At 34.7% G+C, this 12,720-nt stretch overlaps 2 long non-coding RNA genes across 7 annotated transcripts; both read right to left on the reverse strand.

Annotated features, from left to right (window-relative positions):
• Positions 1-604: 604 nt before the first annotated feature.
• Positions 605-9,551, reverse strand: LOC124453819. Of its 6 annotated transcripts, XR_006951209.1 has the most exons (7): positions 9,504-9,550; positions 9,191-9,340; positions 8,437-8,511; positions 8,142-8,348; positions 7,455-7,533; positions 1,083-1,145; positions 605-648 (listed from the first exon to the last, which is right to left on the reverse strand). It is a non-coding gene; the product is annotated as an uncharacterized LOC124453819 (long non-coding RNA). The 6 variants fall into 6 exon arrangements; XR_006951210.1 differs by lacking the exon at positions 605-648 and having other exon boundaries at positions 1,082-1,145; XR_006951211.1 differs by lacking the exons at positions 605-648; positions 1,083-1,145 and adding an exon at positions 1,292-1,331.
• Positions 9,552-10,323: 772 nt separating this feature from the next.
• Positions 10,324-11,248, reverse strand: LOC124453820. Its single transcript, XR_006951213.1, has 3 exons — positions 10,960-11,248; positions 10,805-10,844; positions 10,324-10,501 (listed from the first exon to the last, which is right to left on the reverse strand). It is a non-coding gene; the product is annotated as an uncharacterized LOC124453820 (long non-coding RNA).
• Between the last annotated feature and the right edge of the window lie 1,472 nt (positions 11,249-12,720).

Below are 12,720 nucleotides of genomic sequence, written 5' to 3' on the forward strand. Positions count from 1 at the left end.
CGGTGAAGAGCGCGCAAATTTGGTTGAGCTGTGCATCAAGAAACTTCACCATATCGGTGTTGATGTGATTTCTTTTGTATGTGATGGGCCATCCTGCCATTTCGCTATGTTACGAGCTCTTGGAGCAAGTATGACACCACCTCAACTACATCCATATTTCATCCATCCTTCAGATAAAAACAGGAGAGTTTATGTGTTCCTCGATATTTGCAGAATTACAAAAGCTCCAAGATAACGAAGGCTTGAGACTTGGAAACAAGTTGAAGGAGGCACATATAAAATGGTGGCAGCAGAAAATGAAAGTAAATTTGGCTGCCCAAACACTAAGTTCCAGTGTTTCTGATGCAATAGAATACTGCACAAACACTCTTAAACTTCCACAATTTCAAGGATCGGAAGCCACTGTCTACTTTATTCGCATCATAGATCATCTGTTCGACATTCTTAACTCTCGAAACCCATGTGCCAAAGGTTATAAGGCTGCTCTTCGAAAAGCAACAAAGAAACTTGGGAGGCATTTTAGCAGAAGCTTATAACTACATTATAAATCTGAGATGTATCTGGTAATCTGCTGTACAACACTCGCGAAAGACAGGATTTGTGGGACTCTTGGTGGCAATAACAAACATCAAGCAAATTTTCTCTGACCTGGTTGAAAGAAAAAATGCACCAATGAAATACATACTAACATACAAGTTCAGCCAAGATCACTTAGAGCTATTTTTTGGGGCAATTCGATCAGCAGGAGGATTTAACAATAACCCAACAGCCCAACAGTTCACAGCTGCCTATAAAAGATTACTTTTACGAAGCAGCATTGAAGGTAGAAATGGAAACTGCAAAAAGCAAGATGGAACAGACATCCTTGAGATTATTACTGATTCAGATAATAGAATTGACAAAATGATAAATATAAATGATGTTGCACTCATTAGGAAATATGATCTGGAAAAAGTGTTTCTGAGTCAACAAGAAGAAAATTTCTCTAATGTGCCCAACATTCCTGTTGTCTCAGAATTTAAGACAGCTGCTATATCATATATAGCAGGCTTTGTTGTGAAGATGATTACAAGAAAAATTACCTGTTCTATTTGCTGTGGTGCACTTGGTTCAAGTCAACAATCTGCAGAATCTGATTTCCTGTCCTTGAAAGACAAAGGTGGTTTGATAAAACCAACAAAAAGTGTCATTGACATATGTATTGAAACTGAAAAATATTTTCAGCGAATGCTGTCTTCAACAGATGGGCATCTACCACAAAGCAGAGGCCTACCTAATGCTATCGCTACTTGGTCTTAAGTAGCACAAATATGGCAACTTCTTTTGAGGAACTAAATGAACACATGTTTGATACAACTGTCACTGACAACCATACTCACAAACTCATTAAAGCCATCTCAACATGTTATAGCAAGATCCGATTTTACCACTTAGGGAAGTGTTATACAGAGAAGTTGTACAATAACAAAGTCAGGAAGAAACTAAGTAAGTTGGTATTATTTAAACATCAATGACATTTAAACTATCAATTGTGTATATACATAATTAGATGTATTTAACTGGTTTAAAGAAATACTCAATACATCTAATAGCTACATATTTAACGCAAAGTATAATGTAATTTTGACGGTATAATCAAACAGAATAATATATTGAAAAAGATTTCATACCGCTCATCGTTATGCTTGTTGTACATCAATCAGCACAATACATCCATAGATCGAGTATGATATCGCTGTATTTGCCACACGAACTAAGCCACACTATCGCAGATTGTGCTGTGATATGATATTTAGATGTGGAAATTCCAGTACCTTAAGCCTTCGTCGCTGCTGATGCTTTCAAATCGAGCTACACTTGAAATGAATTTTACGGCGATGTATTGGCGTATTCTGTTATCTTTTCTTCAAAACTATGGTCACATTGATTTTTTCATTAATAGTGCAAAAGTTGATGCAACCTTCGCGATTTGCTAATAATTGCGAGATATTCACTTGGACCACATATTTTCTAATACAACGCCATATTGATTCTCACTACTTTGGGGCTCCGGAAGTAAATTTGCCCGGCTTCAACTTTTATGTCAGTTGCACTATCTAGTGTATTATTAGATCTGTGATGGTAACTCTTAGAATTTCAAATCAAAGATGATCGCGTGCTCGCATTGTTCGAAAAGTTGCTCTTCAAAAAACATTATAATTTTGTATCTCTAAGGAGGAAAGTTATTTTGTTAGTATTTCGGACCTTTCCTTTTGTTATTCCGATAATAATCAGAGTGAAAAATAATGGGGAATAGTCGAAATAGAAAGAGAAAAGCTGTTAGAACTCCGCCATCAAAAATGGCAAAGAAGTTAAAACATGGCGGAAACGATGACGCAAACCCTGGACCTTCTGGAAAGAAAATAAATCATCAAACAAGGAGCATTGGCGAAATTTTTAATAATATACACACTGCAAAAGAAGGCACCGTGTTTATGGACTTGTCTTTGCTGTTTGGTGTTTTTCATGAAATTTTAAAAGCCCTGATTGCGAAAGCAGTGTGGAATCCCATGTTGACTTGAGGAAAAGGAAAGGCTATGCACATTATATTGTTCTTCAATGTAAGAATAAAGAATGTGAGTGGAAGTATAGTTTCAACACATTTAACAGTTGTTGAACAACTGGCCAATGACAACATGCTCAGCAATGCTATGCATGTTAAAGAGGAGAATGGAGCACCAGAATGTGGAATATCTTTGGATGGTACATGGCAAAAGAGAGGGCATGATATAGGAAAGATGCCGAAGACCACATATGTTGAACAAGACACTGTTGCTCTTGCTACATACTTGGCTATACTTAAATTTAATGATAAAACAACTCCTGGACACAACTCCTGGAATGTTTCCAAGTAAAGGGCTCAAGATTGTGATCATCATCGGATAAAGTTGTCGGCAAAGAAGAGCTCAGAGAAGGTGAAGAAGCAAAGAAAAACATTAAGAAACATTAGAAAGAATTATATTAACAATGCTAAACATAAGGAAGGAGTTACTTATGAAGCTGGCAATTTTTAGGGCTTCCAGAGGTATAATATAGGTTATGTAAACTTTAAATGCTGTTTTCTCATTTTAGGTGATTTTAGCACTTAGGAAAACTTTGTGACATCATATTATCTTTGTTATTTGTCAGAGATGCCTGAAATTTTGTATATTGAAGGCTAGTAATATTATCTAGTGCTTGACATTTTTCAAATTTTGAAATTTTGCATTGTTGATGAAATATTTACTCGTTATGTCATAAAATATGTACCAAAAATGCAAAATTACTGAAGAAAATCAAATTTTGGAATATATTTTTGTTTATAAAGAATTAATAAAAAATTGAAAAGTGTCAAGCACTAGATTATGTTCTAAGCTTTTAAAAAAAACTTTACTCATTGAATTTGGATCATTGGTTCCCAAGGTATCATGTTCACAGCGAAGTTAATTTATTGGCTAATTAGTGGCCGCCATGTTGGATAATTAGTGTAATTAGCGATTTTCTAATTTTTTTTTCCCATTAGTTAATTCTCTTCATTAAAGTCTTTCAAATACTGATATTTTCTTATAATTATCTTTAAAAATGAAAAAAATTCAATTTTTTGTATATGACCACCGTACGTCCACACAACATCTGCGCTATGACAAATCTCATGCCAATTGGAAAGATGAAACGATCGGATGTTGAGCAAGGACAGCCACAAAAAAGCCCAAAATAATTTTTTGAAAAATTCAGAACGTTGATGGTGAAACCATAGTATCTAATTTTCAGGCTACCTGACAAACATCACCGCTTTTATGTCGACGACGGCAAGCACAGAAACAAGATTGGCCATTTCTTGCAACTGTGCATGTCGTCTACGGCATTAAATCGGAAATATCGACAGCCAGTCGGAAAATTAGGATTTTTAGGTTTTTTATTTTCATGTTAAAGAAATTCCATGTTTTTATTACAAAAATTTTCAATTAAATAATGTTGAAATTTGGGCATTTGATAGCGGCGTGGTTTTCTCCATCATTGCGATTGATTGCCAGTCGTGATGTTAGCAGGAAAACTCCCAGGAAAATGTTTTAGAAAAGGTCATAATATTGACTTTTCCATGGAAACAGGCGTTAGGCTGATGGATGCATTGCTCCAGAAGAGTGTTTAGCGTTTGCATTCTTTGTAGAGATGGTCTTTAGGGCATTAGAAGTCACGTATTTTCAATTTCATCAAAGTATATTGTTCATTCTTGATCATTATTCAGAAGATTCTCATTAAAGTATATTGTTCATCTTGATCATTCTTCAGAGGACTCGTTAAAGTACGCTGTTCATTCTTGATCATTGTTCAGAGGATTTCATTAAAGTACGTATATTGTCCATTCTTGATCAGAAGGTTTCTACAAAGGATAATTAAAGCCAATGTCAGTTCACACTATACTTCCATAAATGAAAAACATTGATAACATACTTATATTGAACATTTTATTTACTCGTAACGTAGTTCAAGGGAAGAAGGAACTGGTCGACAACAGCCACAATTCTCTTCAACCGCTGTGAACAACAACCAGTTTCTGTAATTGTAGAGTCCACGATCATGGTAAATACACCAACATTTGTTTGTTGTTTCTCAATCTCATTTGATGACTAATTGTCGCTTAAGAGAAGAATGTCCATGTCTAAAATCAAGCATAGAGGAAACAAAAGTTACTAAGACGAAAACTTTATGGAAAGGCCACACTGCACTTTGCATTAATGAACATCACATGTAGTGTCCCAATTCAATGTTTACTCAATGCAAAAGAACATGAAACAAGACATTTACCTGAACATTTTTCAAAGCACTCCAAGAGATATTTCACCTTGGAATAATTTCGACTTCGGCTAACTGTTCTGCTGTTCTTCGTGCAACTACAGACTTTCACGCACAAATGGCACGTTCTTAGTCTTAGACTATGGCCCAAGTTTCACGAACGTGTTGTATTCTGATTGGTCAGTGACTAGGCGTGTTGAAAACGTGTTGTGTTCTGATTGGTCATTTACCAGGTGTGACGTCAATTGTACATTGTGAAATTTAGAATTTGCATGATTCATCACTTAGAAGTAATTAATCCCCATAGAGCGGTAAATGCAATTTAATACAATATAAATAAAACGTATACTTCAGCTACAGCAAATAGCAAATTCCAAACATTTAAGTCTCCTTGGGGAACAACTTCAGCTGAATCATGCAAATTCTAAAGGTCCACTGATGTCAAAAATGATTTGATAAACCATCTAGATTGTATCTTCATCTCATTTTCTTATTGTATTTGTTAGCATTAACATTTGATCTCTTTTATTTAGCATTCTACAGGGTGTACATAAAAACGACGTTTGGCAATTAAACTACTGTAAAATTTCGAAACCCAATCACTGTGCTAACCTCACTAGTGCATTACATTTTCAATGGAGGAAAATCTTTGTGCTTGCATAAACGTAGCTAACAATGTTCCATGCACCTGTGGGCTTGGCGTAGTGACAGACATTGAAATTATATAAAGGTCTTCAATGGTAAATGAAGGCTGACCAACTAGTTTTGCACACATCAAAGGAATGAACAGGATAGAAAAATATTATTGCAATGTATTTTTTTAATTTTTTCATTCTACTTTCAGCCGGTATTATTTGTTGTCCCTTTTAAAGAATTTTCAATCTCCATGCGACAATGTGAAAGTGTGTAAAATGAAAGACTATAGTCTTTGGTGTGAAAGTGTGTGAAAATGCAAAGACTATAGTTTTTGATGTGAAAGTGTATAAAAATGCAAAGAGTATAGTCTGGCATGAAAGTTTGTAAAACTATAGTCTTTGGCATGAAAGTTTGTAAAAGTATAGTCTTTGACATGAAAGTTTGTAAAACTATAGTCTTTGGCATGAAATTGTGTAAAACTGCCTGAAATATAGTCTTTGGCATGAAAATGTGTAAAAATGCAAAGACTGTAGTAGACGGCAATGTATGCAGTTGATTACTTTCATGAACTTACCTTTAGTTTTAGGGACTATTTATATGAGCCCGATAGCCGTGATTCAGCGAACGAACATGTAACATGTAACATGTTCTTACACAAACTTTCGGCAGTTATTTCAGTAAACAGTAAAGATACAAACGATGGACATAAAAGCAGCTAATATTGGAGGCAACAATTCGCCAAGAGAAACCCGACCTTGTGCAACGAAAATTTCCGCAATGCCATTCTGTAACGGTCGTCATTTCGTTAACGTCTTTTCTGACTTCTTGAACGACTTTTTCAAAGAGCTTAGCAAAAAATAATCATGTATTTAACGTAAAGATCTTTGATAAACCAGCAATTGTCAAACCTCTGGTAAAAAAAACCCACCATGTACAACAAAAACTTCGGCAATGCCATGTTTCTTCGTCAAATTCTTTTCTGACTTCTTGAAAGACTTTTCCCGACAGCTTTGAAAAATGAATGAGGAATGAAGTATAAAGTTTGACTGAGGAAGAAGCAGCTGATATTTTAGGGTAAAACTGATATAAGTTTTTGTAAAAAACGTAACTCTTCAACGGCCATCTTCGTTTTTTCGAGTTTGGAAACGACTTTTTGCAACAGCTTCAAAGAAAGAATCATGTATTCAACAGGTTTAACTTGTTGTGATGTTATAAAATATTGTGAAAATGGTTTGCAAGGCGGAAAGCGAATTCTTAGTTTAAATATAATTGCCCATCATAAAACTTTTAATATGGCCATGGGTATATAATTTTATCAACAATAACGTTTCGTCTTTAGCTGAAGACATCTTCATATTACAATAGATACATGTAGGAAGTAGTAAATCCTATTCTTAGAAATTTTGTACAATACTTACAATAACGACTCTATGCGTTACCCTTCTTTGAAATAAAAAGGTTATATTACTCAATGTAATACTTTGAAACTTATAAATGAAATATTTTACGTAATACTTACGATAAAGATTGTTTCAGCAAGAAATCTCTTTACACATAGCGCGGGAAAGATCGCCAAAAAGTCATACGACGTATTGATCAAAATAGGTCACGTGTCAAGTGGTATAAACATTCACCAGCAAGAGCTGGGTGACGCGGTATGTGTAAATTGATCAAATCGTGCAGAGATAGCACAAAATTTAATAGCATAGTAGGTTTCGTGTGATGTATTTAAAATACGATTGCTTTCATTTCAAGTTAAATATTATGTTTTAACTTGTTAAAACCCTGTATGATGTACTATTATATAGTAGCAAATACTGACAAATTATATCTGTATATAACACATACAATAAAGAGTCCTTGAAGTTGATGCATCAGTAAATTCTTCTACTTTGTAGACATATTATATTTACATATACTGAACTATACGTATGTTATATATATACAATAAAAGTTATACAATTTCCATGCTCTGTTTTTTTTGACAGACATCCTACAAGTTTTACCTTTTAACCATTATGTGTAGAAGGAACAGTTTGTTTTGTTGTTGTCGTCGTTGAAACAGATGATACCGTTGAAGTTTGCCTGTAAAATATTTGCTGAAAGTTTAGGGAAAAATTGATAAACTATTCATGAAATAATAGGTAGTAGCATTTTCTTTCTAAAACAAGCCTAAGTTTGAGTTCTTTGTGTTGTATTATTACGAAATAAAAGATTTTACTGTGTTTGCACAGGCTTATGCAAACCGAGGAGACCTTTGGGAGAACACGAGAGCAGATCAGTGCAAGCCCGAAACCGAAGGTAGAGTGTTGCACATGCTCAAGATTTCACAAACATCTCCGAGGTTTGCATAAGGCAGTGCAAACAGAAAAATATCTTTTAAAAAATATCAATAATGCGAAATAGACAAATTTAAAACAAACGATTTAATTTTTCCTCTAAAATGTATTCATGATTGATTTGCGAATTCTCTTTGATTGATTTGATTTGTTGGGCTCAGATCGGTTTGCAGAAGCTAATGAAAACACAGTTATAGACCAATCAGGGCATGCGCTAGATTGCTTTATGTTCTTGTTTTGACTTTCAATTTTTCTGTCTATTCTTGCCTTACAAACATTAACACTAAAATATCGTTTAATATTCTGTATATTGAACAATAAATTACACTCAAACATGATCACGTGTTTACTCACATGAAAAATGGAAAGTATTTGAACAAAGAACTCTTGCAAGGATTTTCACCTAACTCTGGAACAGCACCCAGACTATAATTGATCAATTGTCTCAAGTAATTTTCCAATTGTTTCCGACGTTTTTCCACAAAATTTACGTCACGATTTCCAAGAATTTTTTTTCGCGGGAAACGTGAATTGTGCAACAGGTTTAAACTGCTTGCTTGTCTGTGCATAAAAAGGAAAAGGAAGGGATTGTACATTACGGCAAAACAATATGATTAAAAAAATTAAAATACTGATGTTCATTAAAAACCTTTTTATGTAGGGCATAAAAATCCGAGTATCTTTTGTAAACATTCCATTCATCGTCTTTGATACGGATATAAACCTTGTGAAGTAAACAATGTTAAATTCTTTATTGACGACAATAAATGGACCACTGAGCAGATGATATACATATATATATATATGAGCACTGTGCTGACTCTACAATACAATCCATACAATGTGTAACCGTACGCCCTGTGTCCCAAGTGCAGGAATCACTATTTTAATATAGTGATAGCCGGGAGGGCACATTGTATATACACTTTGTATATATATAACAGTATAAAACAGTATAAATCCGTTTAAAACAGTGCTCGATGCCCGAGAGCAGAGCGTAAATATGTTTAGTGGTGTTGAGAAAAATCACAAAATTAAAAATTCATCCCGACAAGCCTGTTTCGTGATTAAAGGAAAATCCCCTGAGGAGTGAGCAATCACGAAACAGGCTTGTCGGGATGAATCTGTAGTTTTGTGATTTTTTCTCAACACCACTAAACATATACATATGAAAAGTGAAATATTTGAGCAGTAAATTTAAACTACAACATGATCTTTTAAATACGATGACCACAAACACTTTTCTCAAGGGTGATGTATTTGAAACGAGGAAAATACCAAATTTAGATCATAAATCTTGAAATATTTTCCTAGTTATCCCTAACCTAGTCCAGATAACCATCAACATCACATCGGAAGAGTTATTTACTTTTTTTAGAGATAAATATATGGAAAAATTATACCTGATAAGAATGGTGAATGTTTGGAGACTTTCCTTGGACAAAAACAGATGGAATCCAAATGTTAATTAAAGGACGAGTATTGACAGACATGAAATTTGGACCAAACTCCGTCAAATATAAACATTCATCATGATTATTGTCCTGAGGAAGCTAGAACATACGAAGATACGTAGTTTTATTAAGAAATACTTAGAAAATGAAAAGAATATTTACTGCTTTTCATATTCATACCAAACAGTTCATATTGTACATACCGATCAATATTGTACATCTATTGTACTATAATGAACACACGGGTCTTTACTGAACATACCGGTCCTCTAAGATTGACAAGCTCTTCTTTAATTTTCTTAGCTGATATTCACGAGCGTTCAATAAGTTCGCCATGCATATCAGCGACCTTTAAACATGATAAACAACATTTCATCACAACTTACGCCATGACGCCATCACCATGAAATTCCCCAGACATGAACAGAAACGCGAAATCAGTCAGAGTGGCGATTTTTAAACATATAACGATTATTTCAGTTATTTATCCTCATTTTCATAAGTTAAAATATCTTCATTAGATGTCACCGTTTTCTATCAAATAAATTTCGGCTCATCTTCATGAAGCATATGATACATGAAGACCTTTTAGGCAAATGTTTCGATTTGTAAAAGTATTATGGTTTAATGGAAATCTTACTTGGATCAACTTCCGCTCAAAATCTTTGTTGAAACGAAATTCAACGCCGTTGATTCACTTTTGCTACAAATTTACTGTAAATACCTCACTTCGTCGACGTCAGATTCCGGAGAAAGAATGATGGAAAAAGTCTTTCATTTTCTGGAGCTACACAAAAGATTATCGAATATCTTAGATTTCTACATCTATTTTAAAGATAAACTATCCCTCTAATAAACCTTCTTCCATAATGTCATTTCTTTTCAACGATTGAACAGCACCCACGTATTTCTTTAGTTGGTCAACAGGTCAACAGACATCTTTGATTAACGAAAATGCAGAGTTCTCAATGTCCTAACCTTTTCAAGCCGTTAAGAGCGACGCAATTTTCTTCATCTTTCGACGACATAGCTCTTTTTAAATCTTCTAATTGAAGACGAAGAGAAGCTGACTTCATCATCTCTTTTCCAAATGTTGTTGTAACGATCTACAGGAAAGATGACCGAAGGAAAAATCAGGGCAAAATAGTGTATATTCGAATGGAATGTTAATATTAAACGAAGGACGATAATACAACCTGTTACGTTCTTCAACTTCATCTTTTCTTAACATCATCGATACAATCGCCTGTTTTAATTCCTCTTCAACAATAAAAAATCACGTATTTATTGATATTCATGAAATTATAATTATTCACACTTACAATGATTCAGTTCACATGATGAAATTTGACCGATGCCTCCAAACAAGCAAAGCAACTACGATACAAATAGTAAAATCCAATTGCACTAAATATTTCTATATTTAAAACTAACTCTACCTGCTAATAGCCCATTTATAGTTTGAGAACCTGAGGCAAAAGTGCCTCTCCCGTTCCCAAAACATTTTTCCAAAAGATATAAGAAATAAAACATTTAAATACGTGAATAGAAAAACACACAAACCTGAAGTCATTTCTTTGCCTGATGGATATTCCTCTGATGGCTAAAGAACGAAAACATACCAAATATAACGAACTAAATATAACAAAGATATTTACAGATGGCTTTCTACCCTACCCCCCCTTAAAAAAGATAAAAGCATTTCATAATTAACTAACATTCATACAACCATCACCCATGGTTCTGACCAATGAAGATCCTGAGTAATCATTAATTTCTATGCTACCATCACGTGTGGCACATATCGCTGCAACAGTTGCCTCTATTGCTAAACTTGCATCATTCTCGACGTCTTCATCAGTGTAAATACTGAAAACAACATAAATTACCACCTCAGTTAAAATGGTCAACTCGTTAGAAATTCTTGTCGATAAAATAATGAAGTATCTTCTAAATGTCGCGACGTCTCAGGTGCAACAGTAAATCGCTCATTTTCATCTGACATAGCTAGACCCTAACTCCTTTATCGTCATCGGGGCAAACAACGGGAATTAGAGATACACCGCTGTTCATATCAACAAGGGCTCAAACACTTCCTCCGACAAGAGCGATGAGTCAGTGTAACGCCCTGATTGCAAAGATGTTGTCAAAGAATGATTTTTTTTCAAATCATTCGCAGTTTTAAACTCGTCTTTAAGATGCAGAACTTCCTGGCTTTTCTTTGTTAATCGAGCCACTTGTTCATCTGTTTCATTCTCCTTGTTCTCAACGTTGGATTTCGCCATTGTGGAAGAAAGACTTGAATTCTCAGAATTTGAACAATAAGCCAACTGAGAGTTCTTTGGCACTTCAAGAAAATCGTCAGGCCTTTTAGTAAAAGCATGGTTACCACGAGCATGTACCTGAGAATCAGTATTACGTTGTAATATATCGTATGCCGCTCGGGTAAAACTCGTGGAACTATCGTGAGCAGTCGTATTCGTGGATGAACTACCATGAGAACTGACAGTACAAGTTCCTTCTTCCGCCTCTGTGAATTCAACATTTTCAATTTGCGCAATGTTTGCTTTCTTTTTTTTACGTTTTGTCTTTTCTTTTCCTGAAACAAAAAAGAAAGATAACAGTTACAACTTAATAAAGACGCGTGGGGATAAATGACTACGCATTGTTGAAGTATGATAAAGAATAAATGAGGATGCGCGGTTAAGGGATGATAAGGGATGAATAAAAAACAGGTATAGTTAAGGGATAAATGAAGACATGTAATAATGGGATAATAAAGGTTAAGGAGAACACATGGTTGGGGGATTACAAGGAATAAATGACATGTGTGGTTAAGGAATGATAAGATTAGCGATATATGAGATGAATGGTAGGGATAGTTAGGGATAAAAGCGATTATAGATTCATTTTAACTCTGAAGATGACTTCATATAGCACGTTTTAAGGGCATTATTTATACGTTGTATATTTAATCGGTTTCATAAATATGTATTTCCTAGGTGAAAGTGTCAAAAGCGCTCAAATACTGGCATTTTGTCAATTCTATTATCTGAATCAGTAATAATCTCAAGGATGTCTGTTCCATCTTGCTTTTTGCAGTTTCCATTTCTACCTTCAATGCTGCTTCGTAAAAGTAATCTTATATAGGCAGCTGTGAACTGTTGGGCTGTTGGGTTATTGTTAAATCCTCCTGCTGATCGAATTGCCCCAAAAAATAGCTCTAAGTGATCTTGGCTGAACTTGTATGTTAGTATGTATTTCATTGGTGCATTTTTTCTTTCAACCAGGTCAGAGAAAATTTGCTTGATGTTTGTTATTGCCACCAAGAGTCCCACAAATCCTGTCTTTCGGCGAGTGTTGTACAGCAGATTACCAGATACATCTCGCAGATTTATAATGTAGTTATAAGCTTCTGCTAAAAATGCCTCCCAAGTTTCTTTGTTGCTTTTTCGAAGAGCAGCCTTATAACCTTTGGC

The sequence above is a fragment of the Xenia sp. Carnegie-2017 genome, unplaced genomic scaffold, assembly GCF_021976095.1.
Source record: "Xenia sp. Carnegie-2017 unplaced genomic scaffold, XeniaSp_v1 HiC_scaffold_26, whole genome shotgun sequence".
Taxonomy (NCBI): Eukaryota; Metazoa; Cnidaria; class Anthozoa; order Malacalcyonacea; family Xeniidae; genus Xenia; species Xenia sp. Carnegie-2017.